This window comes from Phocoena phocoena, chromosome 2 (genome assembly GCF_963924675.1).
Source record: "Phocoena phocoena chromosome 2, mPhoPho1.1, whole genome shotgun sequence".
Classification (NCBI taxonomy): domain Eukaryota; kingdom Metazoa; phylum Chordata; class Mammalia; order Artiodactyla; family Phocoenidae; genus Phocoena; species Phocoena phocoena.
Window position 1 is genome coordinate 96,172,038 of NC_089220.1, and position 6,093 is coordinate 96,178,130.

The following is a 6,093-nucleotide window of genomic DNA, read 5'->3' on the forward strand; positions in this document are numbered from 1 at the left end:
TTTCCTCTTTAGATAAGCCACATCAGGGCAGGGACCTCGTCCATATTTGCTTATGTTTTGTTCCCAGAGCCCAGAAATTCCTAGATAGTTAATAAATATCTGATGAAGGAATTCAGCTTCTACTCATTTGTCAACTCCCAGGGGTCCACTCCCACAAATTTACTCAAACTGCTGGCACCAAACTCCTCCAATGATTTTTTAAAATAAATTTATTTATTTTAGTTTTGGCTGCGTTGGGTCTTCATTGCTGCACACAGGCTTTCTCTAGTTGCAGTGAGCGGGGGCTACTCTTTGCTGCGGTGCACAGGCTTCTCATTGCAGTGGCTTCTCTTGTTGGGGAGCACAGGCTCCAGGCATGTGGGCTTCGGCAGTTGTGGCACACGGGCTCTAGAGTGCAGGCTCCGTAGTTGTGGCACACGGGCTTAGTTGCTCCGTGGCATGTGGGATCTTCCTGGACCAGGGCTCGAACCCATGGCCCCCGCATTGGCAGGTGTATTTTTAACCACTGTGCCACCGGGGAGGTCCCTCAATGACTTTCTTAATTGCCAAATCCGTTGGCTTTACATTGAATCCTTATTCTACTTGACATCTGAATAGATACAGGCAATATGTGGTGGTTCCAATGAAGCATCTCTCAGAAACTTGGAAATAAGATTGCCCTCTAAAAGTTAAACTAGTAAAAAGCAACAGATGATGAATGCAGTTCTGTGGGAATTTGGAAACCATAAAAACTCAACCAGGTTGTCCTACGTAGACTCTCAGGCAGGAAAAATTGCACTGGGATTGCAACTTGAAAAACAAAAAGTGCACTCCTTTTGGAGAAAGAAAAGAAGGGGTTTGTCAGGCAAGGGAGCATTTAAAATACAAGGGTTCAAGAGACTGAGCTTTCTTTGACAAGTATATGCCTTGGGAGTGACTTAAGCTGGGCCAGCTGAGAAACTTCATAAGATCAACTAAATATTTGTTCTCATTTCATACTCACAAAGTAACCTACTGAAAATTTGCCTTTCTTTTATGCAGACCTACAGGGAGAAGGCAGAATGCACTAGTCAGGCTAATTTAAGCATCTAACAGTTTTATTTTTATTGAGTTGACATTCTGGTATATATCCTACATCAATGTATTTGTGAGCTAAAATCTGATAGATGCACACATATAGAAAATCAGTATATGTAACCTTAGATAAAGAGAATCTGTTCCTGAAAGATACTGACACTCACATGAGGGCAAGTTTGGATTTCTGGGAGGCAGATTTTGGTCAATGGAGAATCCACAAAGGCCAATGTCCCACTGTGGGGACTGTCTGAGAAGCCATCCTTCCCCAAGTAATGTTCCTTTTTGCATCATCAACCATGTACCTTAATGTTTAAAATTACACAGCGATCACCAATTCCCTGTTTCTCAAAACTTTCTTCCCTTGATGTTTAGGATACCACTCCCTTATTCTCTCTTACTTCTCTGGTCATTGCTTCGCTGAGTCTTTACCTGCCTCTTAATGGGAGGATTTTAACAATTTTGTCCTTGGATCCCCTTCTCTTCCAGTTTTATACTTTCTGAGAAATCATTTCCATCCTCAAAGCTTCAACTGCCATTTATATATTCTAGATCAGTGCTGTCCAAGAGAACTTTCTGTGATGATGGAAATATTCTGTATCTGTGCTAGCCAATACAGTAGCCAGTAGCCATATATGAATAATGAGCATCTGAAATGTGACTGGCACAACTAAGTGAATTTTCAATTTTATTTAATTAAATTAAATTAGCTACAAGGATTAGAATCACTGAGAAACCCTAGTGACAGAGATTCGCATTAAGTCTGGGGCAAAGTCAAAGAACTGATGTTTAGCCAAAGCTCCCCCTGGTGATTCTGGTGCATACACGCACAAAAGATTTTTCAGGCTTGGAACCAGGTAGGTATATAAAAGTTTTAAAAAGATCAGGGGTCTTTTTGAGGTTTAGGTGCCCTAGCTCAAGGGTTTGTAGGAGTGAGTAAAGGAGATGAGAAGTCACACCCCATCCATTCCTCAAACAGCTGAGCGAGGAAGTCTACCTGCATCATTGCTGATATTGTAGCAAATATCAAGAACTGAGTATCTTTTTTTTAATTGAAGTATAGTTGATTTACAATGTTGTGTTAGTTTCAGGTGTACAGCAAAGTGATGCATATATATATATTTATATATATGTTCATTCATATATATATATATATAAATATGTTCTTTTTCAGGTTCTTTTCCATTATAGGTTATTATAAGATATTGAATATAGTTCCCTGTGGTATACAGTAGGTCCTTGTTGTTTATCTGCTTTATATATAGTAGCTTGTATCTATTAATCCCAAACTCCTAATTTATCCCTATTCCCTTTCCCCTTTGGTAACAAGTTTGTTTTCTAATTCTGTGAGTCTGTTTCTGTTTTGTAAATAAGTTCATTTGTATCATTTTTTTTTAGGTTCCACATATAAGTGATATCATATGATATTTGTCTTTCTAAAAACAGAATACATTTTTAATGAAAGGGAGAGACTGGAAGACCAATGCAGAGAAACCAAGTTAGATAACAGTGTGCCAAAAAACCCTGAGTATAAGTGGTGATGTCTGTGAGAAAACTCAGGGAACATTACCTGAATAAGTAGGTCAGAGAACTGTAAAAAAACAAAATAAAAGTTTTAACAACTTGAGTGTTGGAAGTGGAACTTAGAGAGTGGAGGATGCCACTTCTCTAGGGACTTAGTGAGACAAGAGAATGTTATACGAACTAGAAAGGCTGGAATAGGAAATTTTTGAATGAATTAAAAAGAATGATGAATGGTGGGGTCTGGAAGAGATGTTTAAAACTTTAAACATTTAAATCTCATAAAATATTTGTCACAATATGTTTCTAAAACTTCTCACAACTGTATTTGCATGCCTCCTGACAGTATACTAAGTTGAAGGGCCTCTGAGTTGCTTTAGGACATTCCTTCCTAAAGTCTTTTATTTTTTAATCAAAATATTTTCCCCCCTAATGATTAATAGGCAATGCCTTATTATATAATCTCATTACACAGCAAATTAACTTTTTTGCCAAGAATATTGATGAAAAGTATATTTTGATGCCAGGCCACAATTAGTAGTAGAAAAAAGAAAAAAGGGGTGAAATGCCAGTGTAATAGAGTGGAAAAGAGAAGATTTAACCTAGATTTGAATCCTGGCTCTTCAACTTACTGACCATGGGACCTTGGGCAAGTACTTCAAGTGTCCTTTTTCTTTCATTGTAGACTATATCCATACTCTCTCTGAATCATGGCTTTAAGTATTAAATAACATATAAATTGTTTACAATGCCTGGCACACAGTAGTCATTCATATGTTCCCCGCCTCTTCCCACAGTGTTCAAGTTTAAGACATATATCTCTCACAGATAATCCATAGTGGACTACAATGAGCTGATTCCAATGTCACACAGAGACAGTCTTAGGGATTGAGAGTGAATTCCTACCATGATGAAAAGCCTACTTCCCATCTAGACTGATACTGTGTTCCCAGGTCTAGTAGATCATGTGGAGTGTCATACACTAAAATTTTAAGAGCCACCACATCTGTAAAGTGATAGCTAGAAAGGTGGATCGAAGGAGGGACTTTCACACTTACTTTACATAACTATGTACTGTAAAAAAAATTTTATAGTAAACATGTATTGCATAAATTAAAAAATTAAATTTAAAAACAAATCATTGCTTCACTCACAAACTGACTAGGGAGAGTGGGGATCCCAAGGATGAAGTTTTTGAAGGAGAAACTGCTTCCTTTCTCTAACCCTCTGGGAATGAGAGAGAACTGGTGGGGTAAAATGACAGGAGAGGGAACCTTCTGTTGGGTGCCTTGCAGCCAGTCCCCATTGTCATCACTTCTTATTAATATTTTTCATTCTCTTCTGATAAGAAAATCTCCAAGGACTTTCCGGAGGTTACTTGTGTCCTGGAGTTTCTTTTAAAAAGAAGTTATCACTCATTTTGTTAGTCTGCAAAACTGCCAAGTGAGCCTGCAGTAAGTGAGGAGATCTCTATTATCTGTCACAGGTAGCGGTGTTGGTCGTCTTTACCTGCAAGCCAACTCTCAGTGTAGTGCCATAATCTGTGAGTACAAAGAGGAGCCACACAGGAAGTGTGGTAAAGTCTCGGCCTATGACAAAAGAAGGGTAGAAAAAGAACCATTATGATAGAGATAGTGCCAGGGCAAGTGAGAGCAGACAGATGCTGGGTCACCATACCTCACTGGGAAAAAGAACACAGACAAAAAAGGCCTTAAGAAGTAGATGGACAAAATGTCAGCACTTGTTTCCCTTGAACAAACTTGCCAGGAAAAGCACAAGATGCATCCAGCTGCTTCAGTCATTTTCTGGAAATTTTCTCTAAAATGCCCAGAAAGGTGGAAAAACAGGTACTAGAAATAATTCTAGAAAGATTGCAGTGTCGTATCCACATAAAAAGACACCTGCATACACATACATCATTAATTTTTGGAGTACTAGAGAGGTTAAAGCAGCAATAACATTTTTTTAAATTAAATAAAGGCATTTTGATGTTTTAAGTACTTGGTATTTTCCGAGTTTTATATAAAATTATCAATATTGACTTTTGTCAAATGTATATAAAAAGTCTATTGGGATTGACATATACGCACTACTATATATAAAATAACTAATAAGGACTTACTGTATAGCACAGGGAACTCTGCTATACTCCGTAATGGCCTGTATAGGAAAAGAATCTAAAAAGAGTGGATATATGTGTATGTATAACTGAATCACTTTGCTGTACACCTCAAACTAACATTGTAAATCAACCGTACGCCAATAAAAATTTTTTTTAAAGTCTAGATACATGTATTGAAATACATATTCCAATAATTAGATGACACTTTAAGAAGAGAAGACACATTAATGATACTATCGCCCCATTTTCTCAGTCACACAGAGCCAGAAAGGTCAGTTCCATCAGATGCCATTAGAGCTAGGGCTATAATCCAAACCTTATGGGTCCTAATTCCATGTTGATACCACACACCTAAAGATTAAAAACAAACCTTTATAAATTTGTGTCACCGAAAACTTTTTTTTCGTGGAGTGTAAATAGACTTTTCTCTTTAAGCTGGTGTTTCAAAAGGACTTTGTAAGAGGCTTCTTGCTGACCACCCCACAGCCTGCAGGTACACACTCTTATATGCCTTGTATAGTCTATCCATTAGCTGAGTGCCAAAGTAAAGACCTTCCCATCTCCCAAATTCCAGACTGCTCACTTGGTTCTAGACTCCCAGGTTTCCTGGGCCTGGCCTACTTGAACGGTATGTATTTTCTAACCTGCGTTCACGGCTTTGTGTGAGCATTCCCAGTATTTGTGCCTTGTTAACTGATCTGCTGTTGCCCACTGTCCCTGTACAAAGATCTAAAACCACTCCTCTTTCTGAGGGGGATGGATGGGAAGACTTTTGATGCGCTCAATCATGTTCCTTTACTCAGTGTTTTCCCAGTTGCCAAATGCCTTCCATGTGACTGTGAATGAGAAAGTGATAAATTGGTACAAGGCTCAAGATATCTCTCCCCTCTTATCAGCTGTAAAGCTAGAATAGAAACTGATCGGTACCAGAAATTCACTCAATCATATAAATGTCTCATCTAAAAATAAAAGCCAAATACACATTTCTTTGTTTCTTGCATATATTTACAGTATAAATACTAATTTGTTTTCAAAGTACATATTCTTTTAACAATTAGCAAAAGTTATCTAGAATGGGACAGCAATTTAACGTAAAGCCTTTGTAGTAGTGATTAAGGAAAAAATAGAACTGTTTTGGGGATAAGGGATTCTAGAAGGAATATGAATGGGCACGATGATCTGAACTTGCTAAGGGAATGTGAAGCAGCTTACTCCGCGTTGCACTGCCGATACAGCATGTTAAAGGACTACTGTGTGAGACAGCAACCGGGATGGGGTGTTGTAAAAACTAAACCTGGGAGATATAAAAAAAGTACACATGCTTGCATAGTGCGTTAATCTTGAAGCTCAACATTTCATTCTCATTTTCAATAACTTAAATGAATAGTACTTAAAAC